Genomic DNA, 17,141 nt, shown 5'->3' on the forward strand with positions numbered 1-17,141 from the left:
CAACACTTACCTGGAGTGTCCTTTGCACATCTTTCTTTTTTGAGGTACTGGATGTTAAACCCAGCTTTTCGGGCTGCTAGACAAGTGCTGTACAATTGAGCTACATCTGTAGGGTTTGATCAATTTCCCAGGCTGACCTCAGACCTGCAGTCCTCCTGTCCCTGTCTCCCAAGTAGCTGGGATTACAGGCATGTGCCACCACTTCTGGTTTATATACTTATATTTCCTAATATTTAAAATAGGATCGCTAAACCAGGGGTCATGAAATGTGCCTGTAATCCCAGGTAATTGAGAGGCTGAGTCAGAAAAATCTTGAGTTTGAAGCCCTGAAACATAACAAAAGCCAACTTAAAATATTAAACTCCAGCTGGGCGTGGTGGCACATGCTTGTAATCCCTGTGCTTGGGAGGCTGAGATAGGAGGATTGCACAGGTTCGAAGCCAGCCTCAGCTACTTAGTGAGACCCTGTTTCCAAATAAAATATAAAATAGGTCTGGGAGTACAGCCCAGAGGTAGAAAAGCCTCTGGGTTCCACCCTCAGTACCACAGACACACACACACACACACACACACACACACACACACACACACACATTAAACTCCAAAATAAAAAATAGGACCACTAAAGAATTTTAGGCATTTTCTCATAAGAATTGAGATAATATATGGAACACAGCAAAACCACCTGTTAATTATTACTGTTCTCTCATTAATTACTTTCCTTCAGTCATCTACAGTAACATGTTTTATCTTTGCAACTGTTACTGATAGAATATAAAGATAGTTAAAGGTCTTTTTAGAGTAAAGCTTCTAGATTTCACAGTAAAATTATAGAAAATGCAGCTAACCTTGAATTTTACTTAACAATTTTTTAGTATGTTACATGTGATATTTGGGATACACGTTCACTTAAAAAAAAAAAAACTACAGTTCAAAATCAAATCTAATTTGCTAACCTGCTCAGAAAATACACAACCACTAAAAACATAGAATCATAAGCTCTAGTGTAGAGTTGAGTTTGATGTATGTATTTCCAGTCCTATTTCTTTCTGTATATCTTTGCTTCTATTTGTTATTTTTATATGAATGGGATCATAGTATACATACTAGTCAAATCTTTCATTATAAAAAACAACCACATATATTTCATGCCCATCCATCTAGGTATGCTTTCTTCTTTAAGGCTAAAAATATTCCATGTTGTGGATTGTTACACTAAACATATTTTAATAGTCCTGTTGAAAGATATTTGGATCATTAGCTACTTTTAAAGAAGTTTCCTTCAAGAAAAAAAAAAAGCCTACTAGGATAAGTTCTATTTTGATTGTCTTAAGCATTTAATTATACTAAATTATCATATTTTCTTGACTTCTGACAGCTTGAAAATTTTTTGTGCATGATGCTATTTACATGCTCTAAAGCAGGACAAAGGATTGCAGAGCACATTGTCCCCACTTATTCTTCCATTTCAAAATGAAATAAAGGAAAGATCTAAATGTCCCAACAAAGAACCATTTACTGTATTTCAGTTGGTCATTTTATAACCTTTAGAAACAATGTCTCTACACTATCATTTATTTAAAAGATTGTTTCTGCAGAAATAATTTCTCTTCTAATGATGCAAAGAATTATCAAATTATTGAAATAATGCTGCTAAATTTTGAGACGACAAGAATAAGGTAGATTTTTTTAAGGGTGGTTATGGTTACTCTTATGGTAACTAGCAAAATTAAACTGTGACGTCCGTAATGTACTAACAAGATTGTTTAAGACTAAGTAATTAATTTTGATCCTTTGGTTAAGTTAGCAAAGGACTTGGAAAAGGTAAACAGTCTCAAATCTAATATGTAAAATAAAGTCAAATGTTGTTGAATACCATGCATATATGTCTTAAAACTGTGAACCAACACTAAACCAAAATGGCCAGTTTGAAAGTTACTCTGACTTAAAAAATTATGTATATGGAAAAATAATTTCTCATGAGATTATTTTGAATGAATTTTTAAGTGCTATTTTTCTGACATATGTGACCTTAATTAAGTAAAATATAAACTAGGAAATGGGTCCAAAAGACCTATTTGTCTCACCAGTACAAGGTGAGTTGGAGCTAATATTATGAAGAAAAATATAATAAATGTTTGAAATTCATTTGAGATTAAATATTAAAGAAATAAACTAAAAGGCTTCGAAAGACTGGAAAGAATAGCTAGAAATATGTGGATATTTTTCAGTTCTAGATACTACATAAAGAAGAGTAGAGCAGTACAGGTCAGATTTGAAATATGGTGAGATCAGATGATTGACCTTCAACCTAAAAAAAAAACTTGAAATACCCTATAGTGCTGAGGAGGCAATTAAGGTTTTCAGCAAAGGGTGTAAATTATCACATGTGCATTGAAGTACAGACAAGGAAGACTGGAATAAGTAGAAAAGTTGGGAGGTCCAAGTGAAAGATGATGACCCAAACCAAAGATTTGCAAGGCAGGAACAGTTTATATAAACCACTGGTTCTCAACAGCGTGGCACTGCCCCTTGTGGACATTTTGTATACTTCTGGAGGTAATTTCTGGTCAGTGATAATTGAAGAGAGCTTCTGGTATTTAGTGGGTAGAGGCCAGGAATACTAGACATCCTGTAATTAGAAGAGCAATTCCATACAATGAAGAATTGTTCTATATCCCCATGACTTTTAAATTATCTGTCTAGGTGTGCTTGTAGATGAAACCTTGAAATTTTGGCCTAAAATTAACCCTGATTTACATTTAAAAATCCAAATAACTTTCCAGAAATATGGCTATGTTGTTCATTAATGGGATAATATATATTTATTTGTTTAAAACTTTACCAAAATTTTATCTCCAACATTCATGCCACTGGTTCTACTTGAATTACCCAAACAGCCCACTTGGATTAGTTTACATTTGTAGTGGTTGCCTTTGTAGTGGTTCTATTTGTAAATGTCTAAAATTTTAAAACTCTATTCTCAATGCTTACTTGAATATTGGCCTAACACTCTTGAAGTCCTAGCTTATTTATAAGTAGGTGAAGTATATCACCATGTCCTTAGGTTCCCGAATATACTTATTCTCAAATATTTCTGTGATGTCACATATTATTTGACCTTTTATTTCTTCTTTAATATTCTATTAAATATAGAATATACATATATATTATATGTATTTTTATTTGTGCATTGTAGTCATACATCTTAATGGAATAAAAAAATTGTGGAGATATACATGCACACATCACTCAATTAGCCCTTATCCAATCCCCATCCCGTTCCCTTCCCCTCCCTCCATCCCATGCTTGATTTAGTGATTGACTTTGATATGTTTGTTTAGATACACCATGTGTTTAAAGAGTTTCCATCTTCCCCCTCCCATCCCCTCAGAGAAGTCACCTTAATTGCAGATACTCTTGCATTGGTTTGGTAGTTTGGTTTTCATTCTTTGGGGTAGATACCCATATATGGTATTGCTGGATCTTATGATAAGTTTGTTCTCATTCTTCTGAGGATCTTCCATACTGTTTTTCAAAGTGGTTTCATTAATTTGCAATCCCACCAATAATGTGTTAGAGTTTCTACTTCTCCACATCCAATCAATTACAGTTACAGTTTATCTCTTCCTTGGAAGTCCATCTTTTATTTTCCACACTGATTCCCATTTGTTGAAATACTGACCGCCAGAAGGTGAGTGACTTTGACAAAATGATCCACTCACACCCAAATTTTTCTTTTTTTTTATTGGTGCATTATATTCATACATCATATTGGGGTAAAAAAAAAAAACTTGTATGGACATACATGTGCACATTACTGATTTAACCCCTATCCAATTCCCACCCCATCCCCTCCCCACCCCTCCCTCCCTTGCTTGGCTTCGTGGTTGACTTCGATATGTTTAAGTACATTGTGTGTTTTAGAGATTTTCCTTCTTCCCCCCTCCTTTAGGTTGTCTTCATTTGGATCTGGGAATCTGCTGACAGATGGGGTGAGACAATGGCAGCTTCAAGTCCTTCCTGACCTCACGGTTGCAGGGACCTTCTGGCCCTTTGCTGTGCAGCAGGCACCGGCACTGGGCTTTGCCACTCAGCATGTCTGGGTCCTGGCCTCGCAGTCACTTTCTGTTCCGCAGGTTCCGTACCAAGCCTCGCTGTGTGGCAGACTCCAGTCCCCAAGGCTGTGGGTAGGGCGTCTACAGAAGTTCCCATTTTTTCTTCCATATTTTTTTTTTTAAGTAGGAGAAAACAGTTTGTTTCTTTTGCAAAAGCTGGGAGCCTGAATACCTAGCTGCAATGAATTTTGTCTCCCCTCCAAAGGCGGAGGTCCACAGCTTCACCATGGAGAGTGGGATTGGCTGCTCCAAATACACTACTGCCCCCAGCATGGTGGCCATGAGCGCAGAGACTTTCTGGGACACGTGGCACGACGGGCAGACCCCGGGCATGTAGGACTCCCTCACATGCGCCCCTAACGTTTTTTTTTTACATGGTATATTTTTCAGAATTCCTGAGTATGTGGGGCAGGAGCAGTCTACTTTCAGGGAGATTTCTTCAAAAGGTCAAGGTGGATTGGATTAGATCTGTCTGCCTTTCCCAAATACTGGCTGCCACTGCCATCGCCATCTTGGTCCATTTAGAATATATATTTTTAAAGTTTTGTGTGAAGTAACATTTTATGTAATAAAAGGGGCTTTATAAAATATTTGTTTTAAAAAGAAAATGTGGCTTTTAGAAAATTCAAACAGGGCCGGGAGTGGTGGCGCATGCTTGTAACCCCCATGTTTGGGAGGCGAAGACAGGAGGATCACGCAGGTTCGAAGCCAGCCTCACTGGTTTAAGAGACCCTGTTTCCAAATAAAAAAGTATAAAATAGGTCTGGAAGTGTAGCCCAGAGGTAGAAGGGTTTCCAGGAATCCAAGTACCACCAAAAAAAAAAAAAAAAGAAAAAAAAGAAAAGAAAAGAAATTTCAAACAACCTATATAGACCTTTAACAGTTAGGCTTGATAAATCTTGGTGATTTATTCACTTTGGAGGTGAGAATACAGACACTTATAAAAACTGCAATGTAACAGATTACTTCTCTATTTTAAATGATGTACAAGAAAAATTCTAATAATTTGAAGAATCAGGTTTGATTTTGTGAGGAGGTAGAAAAATAACTAGAGAAAGGCTAGAACAATGAACTTTAAAGAACCTACTTAAAGAATAACCTGTCTTGTTTAGTTGGTATTATTGTCTTTTAAAAGATGTCTTATGGTAAATACTTAAATCAACAGTGTTACCTAATATTATTTTTATATAAATTAATTCAGTGTTGAAGATGACTGAAGACTTTGTATTTCTTTTGTTCTTCCCCAAGATGGATTCTAAACCCAAACTGGAATTCAACCAAGAAATAGGAGCTCTTGCAACTGTGGCTACCATCCAAATTCAATTAATTTCAATTAAATTAAATTAAATTAATGTTTATTAATGTGATTTTTTTTAAAAATAGTGCTCGCTTTGCCTTCCAACCAGAACTACCTCCAGAGTTAGCAATTCCCTCAAAAATATTTCTGTTCCTGAAACATGGACAGAAATTGTGTATCCATGGCAAGGCTCAGCAGATATAATAGGCCAAGTTTAGGTGCATGATCTTGGCTTCTCTAAAGTACATAGATCAGTAAGATGGTCACAAGCACTGCTTGAAATGTTTAAATACAATATATAAATACTTAGCAGATTTAGCTTAGATTCTCTATATAAAGGTCAAGAAAGATAGTACCAAAAGATGTTATGCATTTTGGAATAAAAACTTATTATATTAACCTAGCAGTGTGTGTGGGAGAGAGAGACAGAGACAGAGACAGAGAGTGAGAGAGAGGAGAGAAAATAAAACCAGTATCAAATCATATGGCTGAAAAGAGTAGCAAATTGTAGAATAAACCTGGGTGCAGAGAGTGCCAGCAGATACTTATATTGAACTTGAATATGGCCTGCAGGAGGAAATGTATGACATTCGGAGTTACTTTAACCCAAGAAGTATTAATATGACATTTGCAAAGGAGTGATCTTTTAAAACAGTGTAAATCAGTATGGCACAGCTCTGACCAATCATTGTTCAATAATCAGGACTCCACATTCTAAACAATTAGTAGAGCTTTGTTGAATCTGTCAGCCTGAATACAGTGCCTACATAGCCATAGAATAAAAACACTTAGAGGTTTCTAATCATGTCTATAACCACCCTCCTTCATATGGGCTGCCACTCTAATATTGTTCCATAATTTCAAGCTTCATGGTAAGGAACTAAAATATTCTTTAAGGGACTTCCGGGAAGATGGCGACTGAGAAAAGCCGGGCTTAAGAACCCCACTAACAACCAATCTCTATTACCACAAAATCAGCGCCTTTCATAGCCAGAAAACACCATCACCAGAGAAACAAAAAAATCACCAGCCATAGAGAGGAGGTGGTCTCATAACAGAGCTTAGAGCCACAGAGGAGATACGCTGGCCTCATGGCCGAGGACGCAGCAGCAGTGCCTTACTGCCAGTGGCAGCGGCGAGCTCAACAGCCCACCAGTCTACAGAGAGGAGTGGCGGACAGCCAGCCGAGATGAGCCGCTGTGGAACAGCCCTGTGGGATTCGGCAGATTTTTCAGCACAGGGAGCATCTAAAGCTCCCAGTGGCTGGGCTCAGCACACCCTGCAGGGACGCAGAACGGAGCTCAAAAACAGAAAAGAAATACGCCAGCCTCACGGCCAAGGGCATGGCAGTGGCGCCATATTGCCACCAGCGGCAGCAGCAGCGAATTCACCAAGTCCACTACAGCTCCATCTGCGTATTCAACAACAGTGAGTCAAATTGCGGGCCCCAGAGGAGAAATCCCAGTACTGAATCCCAGGCACTTGACCCAGTGGGGGAGTGGCGGTGGCAGAGATATCACACCATAGGAGAACACGCAACCTGGCACCCCCCATAGCCTAAAGCAGCCTCTATTGACTCCCTGGGTCTGAGACTTTGAGATACAACCCAGTAAAGGAGTAGTAGTGACTGAGATACCACAGACTCGAGATCCAGAGCACCTTAAGTGAAGTTGTAGTGACCCAAGGGAAGAATTCAGAGAAGGCACAAACTCCCAAAATCATGGGAAAGAGGAATAACAATGGAGCAATGAATGCCCAAAATCACACAACATCAGAACCCGAAAAAACAGAAATTCAGAGATTTCTAGAAGATCAAATCAGGAAAATAACTATAGAAATAATAGAGGTGTTTTGAAAAGAATTCAGAGAGAGCCAAAAAGAGATAAAGGATGCAATTAATGAAGTAAAGGCCTCAATTCAAAGTACAAACAACTGATTAGACCACATGGAGAATAGAATCTCGCTCTTAGAAGATGATCATTCAAAAAATGAACACATAGTCTCTAATCTAGAAAAAATATCTGACAGCAGGAATCTGACATTGAAATATATGGGCCCATTTTAAGAGAGCTAACCTAAGAATAATTGGAATAGAGGAGGGAAAAAAAGTTGAAACCAAAGGGATTAACAATCTCTTCAAGGAAATAATAGCAGAAAATTTTCCAAACATAGAGCAAGAGGTCGATACACAGGTCCAGGAAACTTATAGAACTCCCTTTAGAGAGGCTCAGAGAAGAGGATCCCCACGCCACATAATTGTCAAAATGACCAATGTGGAAGCCAAGCAGAGAATCTTAAAGGCAACAAAAACAAAGGGCCAAGTGACATTCAGAGGCAAACCAATTAGAATCACTCCAGACTTCCCAAACCAAGTCATGAGAGCCAGAAGGGCTTGGAGTAACATATTCCAAACTCTGAAAGAAAACAACTTCCAGCCAAAAATTTCCTACCCAGCAAAACTTTCTATCAAATTAGATGGGGAAATAAGAAGCTTCCACGACAAACAGAAACTGAAGGAATTTATGTCTTCAAAACCAGCGCTAGAGAAAATACTCAAAGAGATTAACTACAAAGAAGAAATAGGTAACACACACCAGAACCAGAGAAACAAGATTTTCCATCCAACAGACAACTAAGATTGGTTATCTGTGGAGATTCATTATTTATGTTAGTCTTATACCTATCTCTAAATTGTATTGTTTGCTTTTATTGTTGTTAATTTTTAGGATTTCTAGTTGGAATATTAATATACCTTCAGATATAGCATTTGGAAATATTTTATCCCATTCTATCAGTAACTTTTAACTCTATTTACATTGTCCTTGGATATACAATATTTTATTTGTTAGGGAGTTTGTATACCCTTTTGTTGCCTGTGCCATTGAAATCATATCCAAGAAATCACTGCCAATTTCAATGTTGTGAGGTTTTATGACCCAGATTTTCTTCTAAAAGTTTATAGTATTAAGATTTATATTTAGGTCTTTTATCTATTTTGAGTTAATATTTCTATATGGGATTAGGTAAGGGTCCAACTTCATTCTTTTTCATGTAATTATTATTTTTCAACAATATTTAGTTAAAAGATTATTATTTCCTCCACCAAATGTTCGTGGAAACCTTGTCAAAAATAACTTGACAATATATGGAAGAATGTATCTCTCTAGGCTTTTATTTAACTCCAATGGTTTATATATCTGCCTTTAGAACAGTACTACACGGTTTCAATTATTGTAGCTTTATATGGTTTTTAATCAGAAAATATACATCTTCTAGCTTTGTTCTTCTTCAAGATTGTTTTGGGTATCTAGAGTCCATATTCCATATCAGGATAGATTTTTTTCTGAAAAATAAATAAATAAATGTATGATAGCTTCACCTAAAAGAAAAGAAAAGAAAAAAATATTCTCTGGTAAGAAAGAAAGCAAAAAGAAATATTGAAATGTTATCTTTAAGTCATCAAAAGCTTGGTATCAGACAAATGAAATTGTTCTGTGAGATTATCATCGTTAATTTTGGATAAATTGCTATAATACTAGATGTCAACCACTAAGCCAAGCATAGGAAGGAGGGATGGGGAGGGAACGGGGTGGGGATCAGGTAGGGGGTAACCTAACTGGGCGATGTGTGCATATATGTCTACAAAAGTATTTTCTTTATACCATTATGATGTATGAATACATTGCACCAATAAAAAAGAAAATTAAAAAAAGAAAATTAAATAAAATAAAACCTTAAAAAATAAAATAAAAATAAAAAGTGGTACTTGTAAAGGAAGAAAATTTAACTGATTCAGCTTTTTCTCTGAGATTTCAAAAAAATTTTAATTTTTAAAAAATACATAACACACTTAAACACTTGAATTTTTTGAATTTTTTTGTACTAGTGATGGAACTCAAGAGCATTCTACCTCTGAGCTACACCCCCAGCCATATATTTTATTCTTTATTTTGAAACGGTCTCACTGAGTTGTAAAAGGTCTCACTAACCTTGATCCTCCTGTCTCAGCCTCACAAATGCTGGAATTACAAGCGTGCACCACCACACCTGACTAAATAATTGAATATTTTAAAGTGACAAGAGAGGATTGAGGTGAGATTGTGTGCTTATAGGTACTCCCAAGTACTTAGGAGGCTAAGCAAGAGAATCCCTTGAATCCAGGATTCAAGACTGATTTAGAAGAAAGAGCAAGATTTGATCTCTCAAAAATAAATATGACAGTGGTATACAGCAAAATGTTACATCCATTCCTGTCCTTCAGGCACTTTTATCAGTGTGTGTGTGTGTGTGTGTGTGTGTGTGTGTGTGTGTGTGTGTTATTCCAGTTATATCTTATGTAAATATATGCAAATTCATTTTCACAATTAGTTGAACACTACACATTGTTCTGCACTTTTATTTTAATTTAACAGTAACTGAGATTCTTCTTTATTAGTACAATTAAAAAAACACTCTTTTATGCATAGATGGTAACCATTGGACATTGTTTTAACTATTCCTGTGTACCAAACCACCTCAAAACTCAGTGGCTTAAAACAACAGATATCTGAAAGTATAGCTTATGTGTCTCTAGTTTGGCTGATAATTGGATGATCTGATCTGAACTTGATTGGAAAACTATGCTAATCTGGGCTTGCTCATTCTGAAAATTGACTGATGGGCTTTAGTCTGGGTTTGACTACAGCACCTTACTTGAAGACAGTTCTGCTCTAAATGGTTTCTTACCTCCTCCCAAAACCAGAAGCATGCTCTTCTCATGACAACAGTTTAAGCATAAACAGCAAGCAGGCCTGGTTTATGTAAGTATACCTAATTCATGCAAGCAGGCCTAATTCTGCTTGCTAAAAGAAACATACAAGTTTCTTTTAAGATACTGCTGGTAGCACATCAGTGGACATGCTATAAATCAAAGAAACTCACATGCTAAAATCAAGGAGCAGGAAACATAACTCAAAATAACATCACTCAAAGAGGGTGCTTGTGTTAAGTCTGTTTAGTTCACATGTCCATTTCTTATTGTTTTTTTCCCTTAGTAGTGAGTTTTTTGAGTTCTCTGTATACTCTAGATATTAATCCTCTATCAGAGGAGTAATTGGCAAAAATTTTCTCCCATTCTTTCGACTCTCTGTTGAGGTTCTTGATAGTTTCCTTTGCTGTACAGAAGCTCTTCAGTTTCATGTAATCCCATGTAATGATTTGCCTTTTAGTTTCTTGTACCTTTATGGTCTTGTTGAGAAGTTTTTGCCTGTGACTATGTGTTGAAGTGTTGGACCTATGCCCTCTTCAAGGAGCTGCAAAATCTTTGGTCTGATTTCCAAGTCTTTAATCTATGGAATTGACTCTTGTGCAGGGTAAGAAAGTGGGGTTCATTTCTATTTTCTGCATATAGTTAACCAGTTTTTACATCATTTGTTAAAGAGGATTTTTTTTTCAGTGTACGATTTTGGCCACTTTGTCAAATATCAATTGGCTTACATGTGAAGATTTGTTTCTGAGGCTTCTATTCTGCTCCATTGGTCTATGTGTCTGTTTTACTGACAATACCATCCTGTTTTTATTATTATGGCTTTTTAGTATGGTTTAAAGTCAGGCATTGTGATGCCTCCTGCATAGTTCTTTTTGCTGAAAAGTACTTTGGCTATTCTGGGTTATTTTGTGGTTCCATGTGAATTTAAGAACTGATTTTTCTGCATCTGTGAGAAGTGACTTTGGTAACTTAATAGATATTAAATTGAATCTGTAGATCACTGTTGAAAGAATGGTCATTTTTATGATATTTATTCTGCCTATTTAAGAGTGTAAAAGATCTTTCTATTTCGTGTTTTACAAATTCTTTTTTCAACATTTCATAATTTTCTTTGTAGAGATATTTTACCTCCTTAGCTAAGTTTACTCCTAAGTATTTTATTTTTCATGGGATATCATAAGTGAAAGTGTTTTCTGGATTTCTTTTTTAGTGGTTTTATGGTTGGCATACAGGAAAGCTTCTGATATTTAATATTGATTTTATATCCAGGCACTTAGCTGAATTTTTTGAGCTATTCTATTCAGCCTTTTGGTTGAGTCTTTTGGTTTGTGTGCCTTCTTCTTCTTCTTCTTCTTCTTCTTCTTCTTCTTCTTCTTCTTCTTCTTCTTTTTCTTCTTCTTCTCTTCCTCCTCCTCCTCCTCTTCCTCCTCCTTCTCCTTCTTCTTCTTCATCTGTGGTACTGGAGATTGAACCCAGCAGCATTGTACCTTCAAGCTACACCTCCAACACCATTTTTCATTCTTTATTTTTTATTTTTATTTGTTTTTTTTGTTTGTTTGTTCCAGGAAGCCCTTCTACCTTCAGGCTATACTCCCAGACCTATTTTATATTTTATTTGGGAACAGGGTCTCTAAAGCCAGCGAAGCTGGCTTCGAACCTGTGTGATCCTCCTGCCTCCACCTTCCGAGCATGGGTATTAGAAGCGTGCACCACCATGCCAGGCCATTCTTTATTTTTAAAACAAAGTTTCACTATGTTATAGAGGTCCTCACTAAGTAGCTGAAACTAACTAACAACTTGAAATTCTCCTGCCTCAGGCTCCCAAGTAGTATGATTATAAGTATGTGCCACTATACTGGGCTTGTTGAGTCTTCTAAGTATAGTATCATGTCATCTACAAATAGATACTTCACAAAAGAAGAAATTCAAATGATCAGCAAATGTATAAAAAAAGTTTAACATCATTAGCAATCAGAGAGAAGCAAATCAAAACTACCCTAAGAGTTATAATGGCAATCATTAAAAATACAAACAATAACAAATGCTGGCAAGAGTGTGGAGAAGTAGGAACTCTAATTGTTGGTAAAATTGAAAATTGTACAACCATTTTGGAAAACAATATGGAGGATCCTCTGAAGAATGAGAAAGAACCTACCATAGGATCCAGTAATATCACTTCTAAATATTTACCTAAAAGAATGGAAACCAAACTACCAAACTATAGATATATGCATATCTATATTCAAAGCCACAAAATTCACAATTGCCAAACTCTGGAATGTCAAGATGTCCATCAACAGATGAATGGATTATAATACTACAAGATATGTACACAATGAAAATTTATTTGGCCATAAAGAAGAACAAAATTATTTTATTTGCAGGGAAATAGATGGAAATGGAAAACATACATTATGCTAAGTGAGACTAGTCAGTTATAAAAAGTAAAAAAAAATACAATGTGTAATGTTGAAATTGAATTGGGGGTCGCAAAGAAGGCAAAAAACAGCCAAGTTATTGTGTAAGACCAGGTCTCTTTAATCAACTGACACCTTTGGGTGAGGTCTGCCAACCAGGAAGAGACCAATGACCAGGCAGTAGAGTCATGGTCAGCAGAGTCACTCATCAGAGTGAAAGTGAGGGTATTTATGTAGCAGGGGTCTTGGGGTGGAGTTAGCATTGTGGGAATGCCAGTCCTCTCGCAACATCTGAAGTCTGCCCCTCGACATCGTGAGTCTCGCGGCATCTCCTTTCTGGCTTCCAGGGTTCCACCTGTCTTCGCTGCAGAGTCTTGTGGGGAAAGGGAGGGACCCGACCTATCATTCAGCCTTTTGGTGATACTGGGCAACGACCAAGTCAATAACTACTTCCTGCTGTCAGAGGGGACATTGTAGGGGGCCCTTGGCCAGGAGAGGTTGGGTCATTTGGAAGTGAGCAAGTGGGAGTATGGCTGTAGCAAGAGTTGATTGGAGGTTACCCTGGACAGCTTGGTAATGCATGTTTGAATGAACTTTAGCAGACAAAGGCTATTAAAAAGGAAAGGCAAATCATGAGAACGGGTCCCAGGAGGGGAAGCCCAGAAGCTACTGGCTCTTAGAATCTTTCCAGATATGAGGGAAACAGTCAATACCGTGTTTTTAGATTCTCACTAGGTCAGAGTTTAGACATTTCCTCCATTAGACGACATTCATTAATGTAATAGCAGCATTTTTCTCTGAGAAAGAGACACACACCAACTTTTCAGCAGTGAGTAAATATGGGTCAGTCTGGTCAAATGGAAAAGATGCTATTGGGTCAGGAGCATCAGTAACAAATTTTAGAGAGTTTAATACTTATGGCTATCTGGCATTCAGAGGGAGAGAGCACTGAGCTGATCCCATCTTATGGTCAGTCCAACATTTTATGGAGGGGGAAAATATGGTGAATTTCCAGACATAAACAGGTGGGCCTGCTGAAATAAAAGCATTAAAGATAATTATGCTGAGAAAAACACAGCTTAGTTGGCCCCAATATTGTACAGGAGAATTTGTCATGGGGGTGTTGTAATGGAGCCTTTTTTAATCGAGTAACGTGATTCCAGTTGGGGTCCCCCAGCAGTTTGGCCAGAGTAGGTGTGGTGAGGATCACTGTAAAAAGGCCTGGTCTTATGTGGTTGGAGATGTTTTGGTTGAAGTGACTTGAGGAGGACTTGATCTCCTGGCTTAAGGACCTTGGCTGCTGGGTGTGAAGTTGTTTCTTCAGCACCAGTTTGGGGAAGATATCGGTCAGCAGGTTCCCTAAGGTGGTGCCTGAGAAAAGACAAGTAGGAAGCTAAGGGAGGGGGATTAAAAGGGAGAGAGTGATTAAGCAAAAAAGGGCGACCATATAGCAATTCAAAGGGACTCATGAAGGAGGGCTTCGAGGAGTGGCCCATATGTGGGCCAGAGCCAGTGGTTGGAGCTCAGGCCATGACACCTGCAACTCCAGGGAGCTTTTTTAGATTGTTTTTATTCATCTTTTTTTATCTTTCCTGATGACTACAGTCAAAATGGGATGTGAAGCTTTTCAAGGTGCCAAAGGCCTGTGCCACCTGTTGAGTGACCTTAGAAATAAAAGATGTTCTATTATCAGACTGTAAGGAATTAGGGAGTTCGAACCTAGGGATGATGTCTGAGCATAGAGCATTGGCCACTGTGCTGGTTGTCTCATCCTTTGAGGGGAAAGCCTCTTTCCAGCCTGTTAGGGTGTCAACCATGGTAAGAAGATATTTTATAAGAGGGCATATGGATGAAATCAATTTGCCAGTCCTGCCCTCGAAAATTTCCTCTCATTTGGTGGGTAAGAAAAGAGGGGTATAGACCTCCTCGGGGAGAAATGGCACAAGTAGAACAGGAGGCACTGACTTTACTAATCAGCTGTTGCAGGAGGGGTGGGTGAATACAATAAGAAGTTTAGGAAATGTTTAAGTTCTGTAGGCCCAATGTGTAGGGAATTATGTATTAGGTTAACAACTGCTTTGGCCTGAGCCTCAGGTAGGGTAATTTTGTCCTATTAAAGATGGCCTGTAGTGTGTGGGCAGGAGGGCTTATCATCAATCCTTTGTACCAATACTGGAAAAGGAAAACTAGGACCCAAAAATGATGGAAGGACTGAGTAGGCAACCAAAAAGGAGATTGGCTTACCACTACCTTGGGCTTGGCAAGGATGATCGAGGTGAGGAGTCCAGGAGCTGTCAATCTTTGGCCAGACTGAGTGGGGCCTGGTCTGGAAGGGTGGTCCCCCTGTGTTGAGGCACCTTGGGCTCACCGCTTTTCCAAGGGCAATGTTCCAGTAGCCTTGTTGGCTGCAAGTTGGGCATGGTCTAGTTGGTGGGAATGGCCTTGCTGCTCTTGAGGCAGGCTCCTGGAGGTAGTTGTCATTGCTGTCCTCCACCCCTAGTGTCATTCATCACCCAGAGGCCTGAGCTGCCACCGCCGGCCACAGGGCAGCTACCAAGGCTCGAGCATGCAAATCTGTCTTTTGGCGAAGTCAGATTGTATGCTCCATTTCAGCCTGTTCCTCTTGGGAATTAAAGACTTTAAATGCCATTTTCACCAAATCTCAGATAGGGGTCTGAGAGCCGTCCTCTGTCTTTTTTAGTTTTGGAGTTTTTTTTTTCTGAATATTAGGGCCCTTTGCCCAATGAAATGGGTGGCCAACACCACATATCCTGCCTCAGTGGATGGCTCTAAGCGAATACAGAGGGTGAAAGACTCCTGAAGCCAATTAATAAAAATGTCTGGGTTTTCATCTGGACCTTGGATGATTTCCTTATGTTTATCATAATTAACTGCTTTATGGGAATCAGCCCACATGTCATCAAGAAGGCATAGTATTATATGGTCTCTCACTTTTAATCCCTCACCCCCACCATTTGGGGCTGGCTGATAATCCCAGTGAGGATCTTCAGAAGGTACTACAGCCACTCCTGTAGGGAGGGCTGGGTTTGTTAAATAAGCCTGGTCAACCAGTTCTCAGGCAGCCTTTAAAATACAATCCCCGTTCATCAGAAGTTAAGGCAGAGGTTAAAATAACATGAAGATCCCACCATGTGAGATTGTACACTTGCACAATATATTGGAATTCTTTAATAAAACCAGATGGATTGGCAGAAAAATAACCCAGGTTTTTTTTTTTTTTTCAATTTGAGCAAGGTCCTAGAGGAGGAAAAGACATGGACACAGACTATGCCTTCTGCACTGGCCGCCTCATGGAGAGGGGCCAAGAGAGGAGGGGTGTCCTTGGAGTGGGTACAGTAACTTACAGGAGGAGGCAAGGGGGAGGTAAGAGTTGGTCCCTTAACAGAGGACAGCAGGGGGGAAAGGAGCGGGTTAGAGTGAGAAACTGTCCTAGGGTAGGTTGGTAGCTGGGGTGGTGAGGAGAGATCCTGGGGATCAGGGTCCTCAGAAAATGGCTCCTGTAACTTGGCAAAGTCACAAGATGGCAACTACATGCCACCACAATGGGATGACCAAGATGGTGACAGTGTGACATCACCACGTTCCAACCATGCGCCGTCACAATGGGAAACTAAGATGATGACTGTGTAACAGCAGCTGTGTAACAGCAGCTGTGCACCATCACAATGGGGTGACCAAGATGATGACTGTGAGAGAGAAGTTAGAAAATGGCAGCTTCCGGGAAGATGGCAGCTGGTGGTAATCCCTAGCCAGTAGGACCTGGATGGTGGTGGTGGGGAGGTGAAATGCATAAAAAAGAAGGCCTGGATATAAAGGACTTCCAACCATTTACCAGATCACTTAGAAAAGTTGCTGAGATCTGTCAGGATATTGAAATCCAAAGTACCCTTCTCAGGCCACTGTGACCCATTATCCAATTTGTATTGAGGCCAGACGCTATTGCAATTGTAGGCACTTGGCATAAATCTTCTGCTAGACCCAGAGTCTGGAAATTAGTGAGGAGATAACCCAGCAGGGAATGGGAATCTATTTTGAAATTTTGGCTTCCCATAATTGGTCCACGGGTGAGAACGAAGAACGGGAAACAGGCATCCCTATTTTTCCTTATCAAAATCTGGAAATGGGGCCAGAAGAGCAAGAGGAACATCTCCCCTCCCTTCTCAAGGCTGGAGGATGACCTGGTCATCCTGGAGGCAACTCTGATGTGGCCCCACGTTTGGATAAACAGAAGCAGGAGGCAAGAAGCTGGAAGGCAGAACGCTGGGATTCACTGACCAGGGGAAGGGAAGGAAACTTACCCTGTCTAAAAGAAAGCAGTCGGTCCAATTAAGGGTCAGAGAGTATGGTGCCCAGGGAGGGATAAAACAACAGGGAAAAAAAAAAGAGAAAGAAAATTTAAAAAGAAATAAATCCTCCCAGGTTTTCTGCATCAGATGTAACATTGACATTGAGTAGGGGGTCGCAAAGGAGGTAAAACCAGCCAATTTATTGTGTGAGACCAGGCCTCTAATCAACTGGCACCTTTGGGAGAGGTCTGCCGA

The 17,141-nt window shown here is 39.0% G+C and overlaps 1 pseudogene across 1 annotated transcript in view; it reads left to right on the forward strand.

Annotated features, from left to right (window-relative positions):
* The first annotated feature begins 4,344 nt into the window (after positions 1-4,344).
* The window catches only part of LOC308266023 (116 kDa U5 small nuclear ribonucleoprotein component-like), a 58,722-nt pseudogene continuing 45,925 nt past the window's right edge, over positions 4,345-17,141 (forward strand). The window contains exon 1 of the transcript in view: positions 4,345-4,451. The product of the transcript in view is annotated as a 116 kDa U5 small nuclear ribonucleoprotein component-like (transcript). The remainder of the gene's footprint in view (positions 4,452-17,141) is intronic.

Source organism: Muscardinus avellanarius, assembly GCF_963383645.1.
Source record: "Muscardinus avellanarius genome assembly, chromosome: 8".
NCBI lineage: Eukaryota > Metazoa > Chordata > Mammalia > Rodentia > Gliridae > Muscardinus > Muscardinus avellanarius.